Source organism: Dendrobates tinctorius, unplaced genomic scaffold (genome assembly GCF_039654945.1).
Source record: "Dendrobates tinctorius isolate UK_male_01 unplaced genomic scaffold, ASM3965494v1 ptg000515l, whole genome shotgun sequence".
NCBI lineage: Eukaryota > Metazoa > Chordata > Amphibia > Anura > Dendrobatidae > Dendrobates > Dendrobates tinctorius.
This window is the reverse complement of record NW_027362174.1, coordinates 551,323-569,724: the sequence shown is the minus strand read 5'-3', so window position 1 is coordinate 569,724 and position 18,402 is coordinate 551,323.

Here is an 18,402-nt window from a genome sequence, read left to right as displayed (position 1 = left end):
ATACCCCGGTGTCTGCCCCAGTGATGTGTACATACCCCGGTGTCTGCCCCAGTGATGTGTACATACCCCGGTGTCTGCCCCAGTGATGTGTACATACCCCGGTGTCTGCCCCAGTGATGTGTACATACCCCGGTGTCTGCCCCAGTGATGTGTACATACCCCAGTGTCTGCCCCAGTGATCGGAGTATATACAGGTGTCTGCCCCAGTGATGTGTACATACCCCAGTGATGTGTACATACCCCAGTGTCTGCCCCAGTGATGTGTACATACCCCAGTGTCTGCCCCAGTGATGTGTACATACCCCGGTGTCTGCCCCAGTGATGTGTATATACCCCAGTGTCTGCCCCAGTGATGTGTATATACCCCAGTGTCTGCCCCTGTGATCGGAGTATATACAGGTGTCTGCTCCAGTGATGTGTATATACCCCGGTGTCTGCCCCAGTGATGTGTACATACCCCGGTGTCTGCCCCAGTGATGTGTACATACCCCGGTGTCTGCCCCAGTGATGTGTATATACCCCGGTGTCTGCCCCAGTGATGTGTACATACCCCAGTGTCTGCCCCAGTGATGTGTACATACCCCAGTGTCTGCCCCAGTGATGTGTACATACCCCGGTGTCTGCCCCAGTGATGTGTATATACCCCAGTGTCTGCCCCAGTGATGTGTATATACCCCAGTGTCTGCCCCTGTGATCGGAGTATATACAGGTGTCTGCTCCAGTGATGTGTACATACCCCGGTGTCTGCCCCAGTGATGTGTACATACCCCGGTGTCTGCCCCAGTGATGTGTACATACCCCGGTGTCTGCCCCAGTGATGTGTACATACCCCGGTGTCTGCCCCAGTGATGTGTATATACCCCGGTGTCTGCCCCAGTGATGTGTACATACCCCGGTGTCTGCCCCAGTGATGTGTACATACCCCGGTGTCTGCCCCAGTGATGTGTACATACCCCGGTGTCTGCCCCAGTGATGTGTACATACCCCGGTGTCTGCCCCAGTGATGTGTACATACCCCAGTGTCTGCCCCAGTGATCGGAGTATATACAGGTGTCTGCCCCAGTGATGTGTACATACCCCAGTGATGTGTACATGCCCCAGTGATGTGTACATACCCCAGTGTCTGCCCCAGTGATGTGTACATACCCCAGTGTCTGCCCCAGTGATGTGTACATACCCCGGTGTCTGCCCCAGTGATGTGTATATACCCCAGTGTCTGCCCCAGTGATGTGTATATACCCCGGTGTCTGCCCCAGTGATGTGTATATACCCCAGTGTCTGCCCCAGTGATGTGTATATACCCCAGTGTCTGCCCCTGTGATCGGAGTATATACAGGTGTCTGCTCCAGTGATGTGTACATACCCCGGTGTCTGCCCCAGTGATGTGTACATACCCCGGTGTCTGCCCCAGTGATGTGTATATACCCCAGTGTCTGCCCCAGTGATGTGTATATACCCCAGTGTCTGCCCCAATGATGTGTATATACCCCGGTGTCTGCCCCAATGATGTGTATATACCCCGGTGTCTGCCCCAATGATGTGTATATACCCCGGTGTCTGCCCCAGTGATCGGGGTATATACAGGTGTCTGCCCCAGTGATGTGTATATACCCCGGTGTTTGCCCCAGTGATGTGTATATACCTCAGTGTCTGCCCCAGTGATGTGTATATACCTCAGTGTCTGCCCCAGTGATGTGTATATACCCCAGTGTCTGCCCCAGTGATGTGTATATACCCCGGTGTCTGCCCCAGTGATCGGGGTATATACAGGTGTCTGCCCCAGTGATGTGTATATACCTCGGTGTCTGCCCCAGTGATGTGTGTGTATACCCCGGTGTCTGCCCCAGTGATGTGTATATACCCCAGTGTCTACCCTAGTGATGTGTATATACCCCAGTGTCTACCCTAGTGATGTGTATATACCCCAGTGTCTGCCCCAGTGATGTGTATATACCCCAGTGTCTGCCCCAGTGATGTGTATATACCCCAGTGTCTGCCCCAGTGATGTGTATATACCCCAGTGTCTGCCCCAGTGATGTGTATATACCCCAGTGTCTGCCCCAGTGATCGGGGTATATACAGGTGTCTGCCCCAGTGATGTGTATATACCACAGTGTTTGCCCCAGTGATGTGTATATACCCCAGTGTCTGCCCCAGTGATGTGTATATACTCCAGTGTCTGCCCCAGTGATGTGTATATACCCCAGTGTCTGCCCCAGTGATGTGTATATACTCGTGTCTGCCCCAGTGATGTGTATATACCACAGTGTCTGCCCCAGTGATGTGTATATACTCCAGTGTCTGCCCCAGTGATGTGTATATACCCCAGTGTCTGCCCCGGTGATCGGGGTATATACAGGTGTCTGCCCCAGTGATGTGTATATACCACAGTGTCTGCCCCAGTGATGTGTATATACCACAGTGTCTGCCCCAGTGATGTGTATATACCTCAGTGTCTGCCCCAGTGATGTGTATATACTCCAGTGTCTGCCCCAGTGATGTGTATATACCCCAGTGTCTGCCCCGGTGATCGGGGTATATACAGGTGTCTGCCCCAGTGATGTGTATATACCACAGTGTCTGCCCCAATGATAATAAATTTTATTTTTATAGCGCTGACATATTCCGCAGCACTTTACTTTTCAGAGGGGACTTGTACAGACAATAGACATTACAGCATAACAATAATCACATAGATCATAACAGATACCAAGAGGAGTGAGGGCCCTGCTCACAAGCTTACAGTCTATGAGGAAAGAGGAAGACACGAAAGGTGGGTGGTAACAGTTGCCCTGATTGTATGGACCAGCCATAATGTTAAGTGTGTAACAGTACAGACACAGAGGGCTAATGGATGCATAAAGCATGTGGGAACATGATGTGGGGAACCTGGTTATGGTAAAACTTTTGGCTGTGCCACCCAGGGATAGATTAGGTTAATGTGTTGAGGCGATAGGCCAGTCTGAATAAATGCGTTTTCAGGGCACGCTTAAAATTGTGGGGATTGGGGACTAATCGTATTGACCTGGGAAGTGCATTCCAAAGAATTGGCGCAGCACGTGTAAAGTCTTGGAGACGGGAGTGGGAGGTTCTGACTATTGAGGATGCTAACCTCAGGTCATCAGCAGAACAGAGGGCGCGGGTAGGGTGGTATACTGAAACAAGGGAGGAGATGTAGGGTGGTGCTGAGCCATGGGGGGCTTTGTGGGTGAGGGTAATAAGTTTATACTGAATTCTGGAGTGGATGGGTAGCCAGTGTAATGACTGGCCAAGGTAGAGGCATCGGTGTAACGATTGGTGAGGAATATGATCCTGGCTGCAGCATTCAAGACAGATTGGAGAGGGGAGAGTTTGGTAAGAGGGAGACCGATTAGAAGAGAGTTACAATAGTCGAGACGAGAATGAATAAGAGAAACAGTAAGAGTTTTTGCAGAGTCAAAAGTAAGAAAAGGTCGAATTCTAGAAATGTTTTTGAGGTGCAGATGACAAGAGCGAGCCAGTGATCGAATGTGGGGGGCAAAGGAAAGCTCGGAATCAAGTATGACCCCAAGACAGCGGGCATGTTGCTGGGGAGTAATAGTGGAACCACACACGGAAATGGCAATGTCGGGTATAGGTACATTAGTAGAGGGAGGAAACACCAGGAGTTCAGTCTTTGACAGGTTCAGTTTCAGATATAGTGAGGACATGATATTAGACACAGCGTTTAGACAATCGCCAGTGTTTTCTAGAAAGGCTGGCGTGATGTCAGGAGAAGAAGCGTATAATTGGGTGTCATCAGCATAGAGATGGTACTGGAAACCAAATCTACTGATTGTTTGACCAATAGGGGCAGTGTACAAGGAGAAGAGGAGGGGGCCTAGAACCGATCCTTGAGGAACCCCAACAGTAAGGGGAAGGTGAGAGGAGGAGGAACCGGCAAAAGATACAGTAAAGGAGCGGTCGGAGTGATAGAACCAGGAGAGAACGGTGTCCTTGAGGCCAATGGAACGGAGCATAGTGAGGAGGACCTGATGATCCACAGTGTCGAATGCTGCAGAGATCCAAGAGAATTAGCATGGAGTAATGACCATTTGATTTAGCTGTTAGCAGATCATTAGAGACTTTAGTGAGGGCAGTTTCAGTAGAGTGTAAAGAGCGGAAACCGGATTGGAGAGGGTCGAGAACAGAGTTTTCTGAGAGATAGCGGATAAGACGGGAGTGGACCAGGCATTCCAGGAGTTTTGATGAAGGGAAGATTAGAGACAGGTCTATAGTTAGCGGCACAGTTTTGGTCGAGGTATGGTTTTTTAAGTAGTGGATGTATGATGGCATGCTTAAATGAGGGAAAAATACCAGAAGAGAGAGAGAGGTTAAATATTTTAGTTAGGTGAGGGGTCACAGCAGGGGAAAGGGACTGGAGGAGATGTGACGGAAATGGGTCACTGGTGCAAGTGGTTGGGCGAGAAGATGCAAGGAGCCTGCTTACTTCTACTGTGACTGGTTCAAAATCAGAGAGTGAGCTAGATGCAGTGGGGGAGGGAGGACAGTGCGTGGTATGAGGTGATTGGGAGATAATTTCCTGTCGAATCTGGGCAATTTTTTCTTTGAAGTAATTGGCCAGATCGTCAGCTCAGAGCTCCGTGGTTGGGGCCTGTACTCTTGGATTGAGTAGAGAATGAAAAGTGTCAAAGAGACGTTTAGGGTTATTGGACAGTGAGGTGATGAGGGTGTTGAAATAGGTTTGTTTGGAGAGGTGAAGGGCAGTGTTGTATGTTCTAAGCATAAACTTAAAATGGATGAAATCTTCGTGTAGATTGGATTTTCTCCAAAAACGTTCGGCGCACCTGGAGCACCGCTGCAGGAAACGTGTTTGCACCGTGTGCCAGGGTTGTCGCCGTCTGTGTTGTGGTGTTCTATTTATAGTGGGTGCAAATTCATCCAGGGCAGTGATGTGTATATATCCCAGTGTCTGCCCCAGTGATGTGTATATACCCCGGTGTCTGCCCCAGTGATGTGTATATACTCCGGTGTCTGCCCCAGTGATGTGTATATACCCCAGTGTCTGCCCCAGTGATGTGTATATACCCCAGTGATGTGTATGTACCCGTGTCTGCCCCAGTGATCGGGGTATATACAGGTGTCTGCCCCAGTGATGTGTATATACCAGTGTCTGCCCCAGTGATGTGTATATACCCCAGTGTCTGCCTCAGTGATGTGTATATACCCTGGTGTCTGCCCCAGTGATGTGTATATACCCGTGTCTGCCCCAGTGATTGGGGTATATACCCCAGTGTCTGCCCCAGTAATCGGGGTATATACCCCAGTGTCTGCCCCAGTGATGTGTATATACCCCAGTGTCTGCCCCAGTGATCTGGGTATATACCCCAGTGTCTGCCCCAGTAATCGGGGTATATACCCGTGTCTGCCCCAGTGATCGGGGTATATACAGGTGTCTGCCCCAGTGATGTGTATATACCACAGTGTCTGCCTCAGTGATGTGTATATACCCTGGTGTCTGCCCCAGTGATGTGTATATACTCGTGTCTGCCCCAGTGATCGGGGTATATACCCCAGTGTCTGCCCCAGTAATCGGGGTATATACCCCAGTGTCTGCCCCAGTGATGTGTATATACCCCAGTGTCTGCCCCAGTGATCGGGGTATATACCCCAGTGTCTGCCCCAGTAATCGGGGTATATACAGGTGTCTGCCCCAGTGATGTGTATATACCACAGTGTCTGCCCCAGTGATATGTATATACCCCAGTGTCTGCCCCAGTGATGTGTATATACCCCAGTGTCTGCCCCAGTGATGTGTATATGCCAGTGTCTTCCCCAGTGATGTGTATATACCCCAGTGTCTGCCCCAGTGATCGGGGTATATACAGGTGTCTGCCCCAGTGATGAGTATATACCCCAGTCTGCCCCAGTGATGTGTATATACCCCAGTGTCGGCCCCAGTGATGTGTATATACCCCAGTGTCGGCCCTAGTGATGTGTATATACCCCGGTGTCTGCCCCAGTGATCGGGGTATATACAGGTGTCTGCCCCAGTGATGTGTATATACCACAGTGTCTGCCCCAGTGATGTGTATATACCCCAGTGTCTGCCCCAGTGATGTGTATATACCCGTGTCTGCCCCAGTGATGTGTGTATACCCGTGTCTGCCCCAGTGATGTGTATATACCCGTGTCTGCCCCAGTGATGTGTATATACCCGTGTCTGCCCCAGTGATGTGTATAGAACCCGGTGTCTGCCCCAGTGATTTTGGGAGGCTTCGCTGATGTCACTTGTCATGTCCTGGTTGGTGGGGGGGTGAGTGATGTAATGGCACAGGAGAGGGTCGGAGGCTGCACACAGAAGTCTGCGCCGGCTCCTATGGATGATGATGGACCATTACCGGCTCACAGATGTACGGTGAGGACGGGAGCCACTCTCGTTATTCTCATACGTTATCATCCCAAATGAAAACCATTCTTTCCTAGAATAGAGATGGATGTCTTACATACATTGTTCACACACTGCAATCTTTGCAGATTGATAGCGCAGGGTCTGTGAGTCACTGTGTGTGAGGCCGGTTTCACACTGATATTTCTGGTACCGGAAAAACCGGTACCGGAGATATCCGTGACTGAGTGTGTAATACTTGCGCACACGTGTGGCAACCGTGTGCCACATCAGTACAACACAGGAGGCCGCTGGGGAAGAAGCGCTACAGTAAGCGCTGTTCCCCGGCAGCGGGTGCTGAAGACGGCTCTCATCATTCTCCCCTGCTCTGCCGGCGATCGGCGCGAGCAGGGGAGAATGAAGAGCATTATATTAAGGTGAGAACAATGACAGCAAGTGGAGGCTTTTGGGACTATTACTCCTATCAATCTACACCTGCTGCCGCTAATAACAGTGACAGGAGGACACGTTTATCTAAAGTATTCAGCATGTTAATGTTCGGGGGGGGGGGGGGGGGGGGGCGCTTTTCGATGTTCGCCGTTGGCAAAATTCCCTAGAAACTGCCCTGGGGCTTGCCATGGGTGACATGAGCCATCATGGGATACAGAACTTGGGGAAGGCAAGCTTTGTCTCCCACAGGCCACAGTCCTGGTGACATCACAGCTCCATTCTTTATTCTTTTGCCATCTGTTAAATTCTTCAACACAAGCCTGTTGTAGCTTCTGGAGGTCATAAGTCACAGGTGGGTCCGTGGCGGAGGCCACCTGTGCAGCTCCAACCCCGATAGGGTTGTCTTTTGGTTAGCAACTGCAGATTTTGCAGCCTGGTCGGTGAGGTGGTTGCCTTTTTGCTCTTTTAGAGTTGTCCTTTACATTGCTTTTAACTTTCACTATGGTGACTTTCTCTGGTAAAAGCAGGACCCCCATCAGACATTGGACAGATTCATAATTCTTGATAGGCTTGCCTGCCGCTGTGAGGAAAGATCGAGCTTTCCATATAGGTCCATAATCATGAGCAATGCCAAATGCATAGCAGCTGTCTGTATAAATCATGGTAGTTTGGTCTGTTGAATGTCTGCAGGCTTCTTCTAGGGCTCAGAGTTCAGCTTCCTGGGCAGGCATGTGGGGGCAGCAGTTCTGCTTTTATGGTTTCATGGAGGGAGACAACAGCATGTCCTGTTTAGAACCGGCCATCCATGTCATAACACGATCCATCCACAAAGAGCTCATGGTCTGGGTTATCTCGTTGGACATCGGTAACATGACTGAAACCCGCTGTGGGACTTCAGTTGTACACAGTCATGTTCCTCTTGTGGCTCAACTATCAGATCACCCAGATTCCCACCACCACCCACTACCAGGCAACAAGGTGTCTGAGATTCACCATAGTGCAACATTGAATGGGGATGTTATCAGGCATGAGGAGGGCACATTGTAGCCTAAGGGTATAGCCTAAGGGTATGTGCACACATTCATGAACTGGCAGCGGTACACCAGAAGCATGGCCTGACTGTTCATGACAGTACAACCTGAGAGGCCTAAGGCTGGAGTGGAAGTGGTGGTCAATCTGAGGGTTTTCTAGGGCCTCAGAGTCAGTTGGAAATGCTGGGTGGATTGGCAGTCATACAGAGGCTGCATAAGGGCTGAGACATTTCTATCCCATGGTAGGAAATATGAAACAAGGCCAAGAAAAGTTCTCAGGGCTGCAGGATTGGAAGGAGGGGTGAGTACCTCAGTATCTCTCTGTAGTGCAGAGCTTTACTCCTGCAGAAATGAAGTGGCCCAAAAACGTGACGGTTGTACAGCAAAACTGGAGTTTCCTTTTAGAAGTTTTGCAACCACTGTGTGCAAGGAATTGTAGGAGGGACAGAGTGTTTTCAGTACAGTCCTCTTCTCTGGGGCAGGAAAGGAGTAGGTCGTTGACATACTGGAGGACTGCCTGGTCTGATGGTCGATGTCCTCTCGGACTAAAGACATGGAGGACATGTATTGGCTCGGTGAATTATGGGGCACCATGGGGGAGGTGCCACCCAGGCATAGTTTTCTCTGGTGTGTAAAGGTAGGCCAATACCAAGCATCGGGGTGGAGTGGTACTGAGAAGAAAGCATTGGCTAGATCTATGACCCTGAAATGGGTGGCCGTGTGAGGGATCTGAGCCCATACCGGTTTAGGCACAATGGGCTTGAGGACAGTGGCCTCATTAACAGCCTGCAAGTCATGGACCATGCAGTACTCGGCAGGCTGAACTTTGTCTACCTTTTTCTTGACTGGCAACAGTGGGGTATTGCATGGTGATGTAATTTTGACAATAACCCCTTTCTAGGAGCTTCTTCACTGTCTTAGATATTGCATATGCTTGTGCCATGTTCAATGGATATTGTGGCTTCCTTGGCAAAGGGGCTTCGGGCTTTAGGTCAACTCTAATTGGGGGCACAGACAGCGGGCCTACATTTGCTGGCTCAGCTCATTGGACCAGAGGTATTTTGGTATAGAAAACAGAAACTGGGCAATCTCCTCAGAGCATACGGTGACAAACATGGACCAAGAGTTATAATCACAGGCCGCCAGTAGGCAAACATCCTCATTATTTAGGGTACCAGAGAGGCACCAAGTACCATCCTCCAGATACGCGAGTACCGTGTCTTCTGCAGAAGGTCCGTACCAAGAAGCTTCACAGGCGGTGTCACCGACTAGCAGTCAGCTAAGGGTGGACTGATTGGATTGCAAAGAAACTGTAATGGGACATGTTAGTGGGGTGTGTATGGCTCTACCCCAACACGAGTCTGCTTGGAGAGGCAGCTAGCGTCTAAATCTTTCCTGCGCACTACTGATGTGGCTGCACCAGTGTCAATGAGAAGGCAAGGGTTTACCACCCACAATTGAGTCTGGTGATACATTTGTTGCTTCCACATCCTTGTCTACTTGGAGCAATACACCTAGTGATACAGTGCGGTTCTCCTGGCTGGACATCATTAGTGGCTCTTTAATTACAGGCTTTAAACCATCAGCAAAGCACTGGACAGTAAATGAGTGCCGACCGCGGATGTGCTGTCGTATCCTAAGTCCTGCCATCTGCCAGAGCTGGGTATATTTTTCTACTGACTGTCATCCTGTTTAATATGGAGGGTGGCTGACTGGAAGCTAGCCTGACCTGCCCCCCACTGAGTGAGTCATTTAGCATACTGCACCACCGACCCCAGTAAAAGTATCATCTGCGGGTGGGACCCCTATTGCCCAACCCCACCAGGGGGTAAAAAGCATCCTCTGTCTTTGCTGACACCAGGTCCTCCAAATCCAAACAGGAGAAAGCCTTTCGAATTTTCTCTACCTCTCTAACAAATGGCATGGGAAACATTTGAGGGTCTCGCATTCTACTCCTAGCAAGCATTTCACTAGGATCCCAGGGACCCCACACACCCTCCTGGGGCACTACAGTATCGGGTCCCCCTCAACTGGGGTGTGAGGTCTGGTGGTAGCAATCTGGGTGAGCGCTGCAGGTGAGCTGCCCACCCCGACCAATTGTCCTAGTGAGTCTTGGATGGCAGAAAAAGACTGACGTATAATTGCTGCATCCATTTGGGTTGTGTCAGGGAAGGAGATGGAGGGCTGGTCCTGAGGTGGCGTTGGTGCATCCAGTGCAGGCATGATTATTAGGGGCACTGGCCAGGGGGGCTACACTGGCTTGACTAGGCTCTGGGAGCTTGTAGTATGCAAAAGGATTGTGGGGCGATAAAGGGTACAGCCCTGTCTTTGGAGTAGGAAGTTTATCAGTTTCTATGTTCCGACAGGGGGGGCACTACATACATGACAGGGCTACTGCCGATAATCTCCAACGTCGGCTCCACCATGTACAATCAACTAATCGTTACAATCCAACCCCACTTACAGATGCCCAGTGAAATGCCAAATCCACACTCCCCACACTGCATACTCAACACAGAACACAAGATCTCATCAGGGTTCTTTGTGTAACCAGAATGGACCCACTTACTATAAACAGATCGACTGATCTGCCGACCAGCTTGTCCAAAGACACATTAGGCCAAGAGAAAGACGAATTCAGGCAGTGTAAGAATAAAGCCTCTTTCACACTTCAGTCTTTTTGTTTCAGTCAAAATACGTCGTTTTGTGAAAAAAATGGATCCAGCAAATTTACCCGCTGGATCCATTTTTTTTGTCATAGACTTGTATTAGCGACGGATTGTGACAGTTGGCTGTCCGTTTCTTCCGTCATTTGACGGATCCGTTATAAATTCTTTGTCCATCGGTCGGAGACAACGGACAAAGTAACGTTTTTTGTGTACATTGAAGTCAGACAGCGACGGATCCAGCGCCGTCCATCGTTGGCTATAATGGAAGCCTATGGGCGCAGGATCCGTCACTGGATTGTTTTATCACACTGAGCATGCCCGGAACAATTTCTCTTCATTTAATTTCACCCCCACAGCCTTTCTGGCACATAAAAAATTCTCTCAGAATTCTGTCCCTTTAAAATTCCACCAACTGCTGACGGATCAGTAAAAACAAAAATGGATCCGGTGCATCAGTTTTTTTCAACACTCTGATGGATTGTGACTGATTATAAAAGACTGAAGTGTGACAGTAGCCTTAAGCTTCTTACCTTGCTGCAGCCTTGATTTGTCAGGTCTGGCCAGGCACCAGCAAAACATTTGGATCAAGCCGTTCCTTGAACTAGCGGGTCCCTTTTCATTGCACCAGGTTTTGTCGTCCCCACTTATTGTGGGACATTCTGAAATGTTGTGTCTGCTCCAAATTAAATTGTAAAATCCGAGTACATGTACAGAGAACCACACGGACAGTCTGAGTATCAGAACAGAACTCTTTATTACATCATTCGGCCAGTCTTTATATAGGTTATTACTGAGGTTGATCGAACAGCTTCAGATAAGTGGTTATCCGAATAGCTGCATCAGTCGCCTGGATACCTGGAGCGCTCCTGATAATTAGCTGTTCGGCGTCACAGCTGCATGTGTCGCGGCTGTCACAATCACAACAGGCTCTCCATGCATTTGTGACTGTCATCCAGCAAGTAGGGTAGAGAAATTGAAAATCCTAAAAGCCATCTGTGAAATGGGCAGACCATGGCCAGAATTCTTGCCCCTTGCACTTTTCCCAACAATATTGTAGGCCTCAGCCCATATGAGGTGTTATTTGGCTCAGCCCCTAGGCTAGGGTTGTATTTCCACAGCAGTTCCAGATGCAATATAATAGACAGTCTTCTTATGTTATTGCTCTTACATAATGCTTATCTAAGACTACTTTCACACTTGCGTTTTTTTGCTGCGCTTTTTTTGCACACAAACGCATGAAAAAAAAAGCATCATGCGTTTGTGTGCGGGTTTTGGTCCATTTTTTTTAAAAACCGCATGCGTTTTTTTGCGCATACGTGCACATTGCAATGCGCATGTATGCGCACCCATAGACTTTAATGGGTGTTTTGCTGTAAAAAAAAAACGCATTGCGTGCGCATGCGTTTTTTGGGGGCAAGTTGGACGCACAAAAAATGCAACAGGATGCATTTTGTGCGCCCGAGCGCACACTACAAAAAACGCATGTGCATACAAACGTGTACATGCGCATATGTATGTGCACCCATGTTAAAGTATAGGGGAAAAAATGCATGCTTTTTTGCGCTAAAACAGCGCAAAAAAGCGCAAGTGTGAAACCAGCCTAACATATGCTCGAGTTTCCATTGTGATGGTGCGATGTTATGTGGGTATCATTTTGTGTATATTTATATTTTATGGATTTCCAGTGTTCTCTTGTTGCCCTGTATCATTCCGTGTATTCCCATATTGGCTAGAGTCTCAATTACCTTCCCAATGTCTGATAATTGAACTGGCTCACTTACTGTCTGCAGCCTGACTGTATCTATGCCTCTTGGTGAACCCCCTGTAGAGCCTTAATCGGTGGTGCCGCCACTGGGTTCTGCTGGATTTTATCTGCGCAGAGACCAAATATGCCTACCGTATGTAATTCCTGGTGGCTAAGCTTTATAACTCTGTAACGCAGAGTGCTACAGGTGGCAGCCAGGCATGGGCGTATGGGGGGGGAGGAACGCTGATTTGGGTTATGTGATCGGCTAGTCTCAGAGATATTGCATTCTGTTATTATAGGTCATTTTCCAGATTCAATACCTCAGAGCCTGCTGTGACTTGTTGTGCCACTGTATCTCCATGTGCTTGGTCAGACAAAAGGAGCCAGCTGGCTGCAGAAAATTTCAGGGCTGTGGAGTCGGAGTCGTGGAGTCGGAGTCGGTGCTCATTTTGGTGGAGTCGGAGTCGGTATAAAATGGACCGACTCAGACTCCTAAAATATATAATAAATTGGGTACAGTAGTTCAATGCAGGATGTGCTGAATATTTTTTCATAGGAGTTTGGGAAAGTTATGAAATGTCCTATAAATGGCTGTTCTATTCCTGATCTAAGGCTACATTCACACACAACGTTTTTCCTGTGTTTTTTGAGGATACGTTTTTCAGCTGCAAAAGCCGATCATCTTTTTAAAAAACTGCATCACCTGAAAGGTTTTTGAGCTCATAGATAATGTTTTCAATAGCAAAAGCAGATTACAAATCTGCTCTATCCATTTATCCATATCTGTCTATCCATATCGTATCTGTACCAAAAAGAATGAAAACCGGGTAGTACACCAATATATATTCTGTTCTATCTAAACATCTTGATTATTGGATCATAAAAATGATTAAATGTCTGAGGTTCACATTGTACTACAATAAATTTTTCACTTAAATATAAGCAATATGTGTGGGAGTCGGAGTCGTGGAGTCGGAGTTGGAGTCGGAGTCGGTGTAAGGGAAATTGAGGAGTCGGAGTCGCAGGTTTGGCTTACCGACTCCACAGCCCTGGAAAATTTCACATCATTGTGTTAAGAGCTTCAAAGAGCTTCTTTCAGGCATTTAATTAAAGCAACACATTGCATTTTATGGCCTGGAGAGACGCAAGGGTGGGGGCACATTCCAGGAGTGAACAGAGATGTCCTATAATCCAAAATGGATTCTACCTCATCCCTCACAGAGACCAACATGGATCCACGCCTCACATTGCAAAACAAAAAAGTTGAACCAGCCACCCGAGTTATCCATATCCTTCCCATTATCTACCTAACACTGTTCGATTAGATGGTGATAAATACATCTGACTTTCATATGTATAAAGACTGTATCAAGGGGGGTAAAGGCTTAACACTGCCTGTCTAACGGACAGCTCAGATGTCACAATCTATGTACTGTTTTCTTGTTCCTTTTTGTGTTTGTCACTGTCCCATGTGGCATTATCTGTAGTGGGGAGGCTAGCGTCCCTTGCCGGCCAGTGCACTAGTCAGGGCAGTGCAAGGTGACAGCGAGGGACAAGATTCCTGACGGCGGTGGGGGGGGACCCACTTAGGGTGCTAGGGGAGTGCAGGGTCAGGCTCAGGTTAAGTTCAGGTGGTGACCGTCCCCCATTTCCCTATCAGTAGGGCCTTCCTTTCCCCATTTTCCATCCCGTTGTGTGTGTTGTGCCGTTCGCTAACAGACCACCTGTTGGGTCATATCACATCGTGACATCAGGTTAATAAGTGATTTAGGGGGGACTGCGAAGGAGAATGGCTAATGAAATCAATTATTAAACCTTAAATAAGTCAGTTCAGATATGATGTAACAAAATGGCTCTGCATCCTGAAACAGCACCCTGGAAGCAATCTCTGAAATGTAAAGCTGTCACTGGATTGAATACCATATATGGACTTTACATGGACCAATCACAGACTGACACCATGATTCAGAAGTTGTGTAGTGAAATATGGATTTGTATGGATGTGGACCAGCAGTAACTTAGCATCTGTTCTAGGCTGCAGCTCTTCACAAATGTTATCCTGAGAAAAAGACAATTTTCCTGGTCTCAACCCCAGGGGGCTTTCCAGAGAACACACAAAGTGGAAACATTTCACACCTTCTGGTGCCTCTGCAGTGAGATGCCAAATCGCAGCCTGACGATTTCATTTACTAGGAGAAAGAAAGGTCACACAAAGAGCGCGTAGGGAAAAAATAATGTATTCATTGGTAGAGTAGCCATGATCCAGTCATAAACCAGCAATTAGAATATTAACATGACAGGCTGGTCTAGAAATCCGATCTCCAGGTTAAATCTATAAATTAGGCCTTTCCACAAAGAAAGATGTCTACAGAGTGAGGGGCAGCCAAACTGGAGTGAGCCATTCCATATTTCTTCCCCCTCAGAGAGCAGAATGCCAGACTGCACAGTTTAGATATTTCTGTAAGTTTTTCACTTTTATTTTACCACTGTTATTGCATATCACTTTTTATTTCCAAATTTTATATCCTTGTATTGTGAGCACTTTACCTTTTCTATTAAAGCTTAAAACTTTGATAAGTCTGAACCTTGTTGCTCTAAAGAATCCACAGCCTTCGAGTGTGCACTCCTGGTGACTGGCGGACAGTAGTATCTCCGGGACTCGTCGCCCGTGTGTTCAGTGAGTGGTGGCAGCGTGTATGAGTGGGGTGTGTTTTATGCTCCCACTGCAGCATAGGACAGAGGTAGAATGCTGGATGGAGTGAGAGTAGGCAGATTAACCCTTGCAGGCGCAACCCCAAGTCACGTGACATTGTGCAGCACCCGTTTCGTGTCTGTTACACGATTCTTCTAAGAACAAAGTTCAGTTGTGTGCCAACTTTTGCTGAGAGAGGAACATGTATCTGATGCATTCTTTCCTCTAAGCATGCACTTGGCTCATATTTAGGTCAGGAACAGGCAATGATTTAGATCTCACTTTTAGGGTGTGTGTATTGTGAGGAAAGAGGGAGACACAAGCGCAATATAGGGTCTTATCCCACAAATAAAGTAAGTGGTTTGACAAAAAACTGCTCACCTGGTAGTAGGTATTCAAAGCATGTATAGATGAGGGCTGCCGCAGATCCACAAGTCGGTCACCGACTATCTGAAACAGAGCTCTGCAAAGGAATACGTGGATTTCCTGAAGAAGAGGTTGCAAAAAACCTTGAAACGCGTAGAATAAACCACTGTCAAACCTTATTAACCTTCTGGAATTTCATCATTTGGGCAGCGCGGACGAAATCCACGTATTCCTTTGCAGAGCTCTGTTTTAGGGTGTGTGCACACGTTGCGGATTCTGCTGCGCAGATGTCAAAATCTTCAGGTCCAATGACCTACGATTTATCTGCGGATTAGCCAACGGTTTTCCCCTGCGGTTTGACACCTGTCATGGAGCAGGTGCCAAACCGCTGCAGAATCCACACAAAGAATTGACATGCTGCGGATTTAAATCCGCACAGAAAAATCCGCAACATCTGCACTGTGTTTTCCATTTTACATCGACTAAAACGGTACTGTACACCGCAGCAGAAACTGCTCCGGATCCACAGGGCCAAATCCACTGCGGATCTGCAGCATAATCCACAATATGTGCACACATCCTAAGGGATCATCTCCACATAATATCTGCACAGGCCACAAAGAGCACGCTCAGTACCCTCCCAGAGCAGTCAATAGATGTCACAGCTCACCTCTCCCTCAATATCTGCACAGAGCATGCTCAGTACCCTCCCAGAGCAGTCAATAGATGTCACAGCTCACCTCTCCCTCAATATCTGCACAGAGCACGCTCACAACCCTCCCAGAGCAGTCAATAGATGTCACAGCTCACCTCTCCCTCAATATCTGCACAGAGCACGCTCACAACCCTCCCAGAGCAGTCAATAGATGTCACAGCTCACCTCTCCCTCAATATCTGCACAGAGCACGCTCACAACCCACCCAGAGCAGTCAATAGATGTCACAGCTCACCTCTCCCTCAATATCTGCACAGAGCACGCTCACAACCCCCCTCCCATGGCAATCAATAGATGTCCAGATCCTGGTACACGGTGGCACGTGTCCGTGGTCAGCTGTTGCACTCTGATGCAGAGTACAGGAAGCTTTCCGGGGTCACATGGCCCCGTGGTTCTATTCTACACGGACCCTCACTGTCATCTACTGGTGCAAGTTACAACTAAAGGGAAAAGGTAGGAATTTATTTTATGCACTTAGAACTATTAGTATTTCCAGATTTCACTGATCACATGGTGATGTTATCTATGCAGTGACATAAGGGGCAGTGACCCCAAAGCCTGTGATTACTGGGGGTGTCTCATCTGCTGCTGAGGGTGAGCATTGCAGCTCTGGCTGTGACTAGAGACATCGTCCAGCAAAGCAGCAAGGGATTTACAAACGGACACCTCAGCCAGAAAGCGGAAATGAGACACCGGCACGGTGGCGGGATCCACCAGGACGGCCATCACTCCACTAAGAAGGGACGCCGGTTTGCAGTCACAAGGACAAGCGGCTCAACGGTAACAGACAGAATCATGGCTAACAACAGAAACACAAATCAGTTTTATTAGCTGCTGCAAAGGTAGAATAGCACAGAAGTAACATTGTCGTGGACGCTCCCACAGAATCCACCCTCCCCCGTAAATAATGCTTTTCTGCAGGATCTGCGCCTGGTGGGGGAGACGACCGCTGTACAACGAGGTCACTGTGGAGGATTTGACCCTCAGACTACAGGGCCGCGCCTTTCTCTGGGCCAAGTTGGCAATTTAATGATGAACAGGAGGCGCAGCAGAAGGACGGCGGCGCGGCAGAGCACAGAGGGGTTTATTGCCTTATTGTAGCCTGAGCAGTTTAGTGTCTGGACTCATCGCCACGCACCAACACTGTAAACACAGAAGAGACGAGACGCTGGCAGATCCCGCTCTCTGACAGCTGAAGTACTATGCACATAACATACCCTAGTCAGACCTGAGCGCAGGCTCCGGCTGTGAAGGCGTCTCACAAGAAGCAGGAATCGTTACCGTCTAGAAAAGTCGGAAACCCTGATCGTACCATATACATTAAAAAGTTAAAATGTGGACAAGACGCCGGTAGCCTGCAGTTACAGCATTGCAGCACAGGAGGGCGCTCTCGTTCTAATCCCGTTAATCACCAGGAAGAGAACGATAACACTGGTCAACAGCATTTTTGGTGCCAAAGATATTTCATCGAATTTAGGGTATTTTTGGGGTGCTGATTCTGAATATGTCATCAGTTTTGCCAGATTGGCTCAAGTTTTTGAGATTTTTGGTATCTTATTTATAGCACTTGTTGGTAAATGCGACGCATCATCTCATTAATTTCTTTGGATTAGTACTTGAACTGAGCAGTTCTCAATATAGTTTTGTGTTAATTAGTGTTCTAAAAGTTTGTTCATAGCTTGATTTTTGCACTAACTTTATGTTGTTGTCTGTTTTCCAGTGAAAAGCATGAACTCATCAAGAAGAAGTTGTCTTAACGATCCAGACTCATTCTGTTACATTTGTGGTGAATACACACTGCCAAAACATAGAAGAAACATAACAGACTTCGTAAAAAAAGTGTATTTTGCCTATTTTGGGGTTATGCTTGGGGACCAAGACAAGTTTTGGGCACCACACATAGTGTGCAAAGCATGTATCGAATTATTACGAAAATGGAGCAAAGGACAAAGAAAAAGCTTCAAATTTGGTGTTCCAATGGTGTGGAGAGAGCCAAAAAATCATCATGATGACTGTTATTTATGGTAAACACAGGTACAGGCACATCTTCACAATGAGGGACAGGCCTTCTTGCAGATTCCATGTTACTCCCATTTTCGTTTCTTATGCTTATTGAATCCTTGCACTTGCACTGCACAGAAATAACAGTCATCATGATGATTTTTTGGCTCTCTCCACACCATTGGAACACCAAATTTGAAGCTTTTTCTTTGTCCTTTGCTCCATTTTCGTAATAATTCGATACATGCTTTGCACACTATGTGTGGTGCCCAAAACTTGTCTTGGTCCCCAAGCATAACCCCAAAATAGGCAAAATACACTTTTTTTACGAAGTCTGTTATGTTTCTTCTATGTTTTGGCAGTG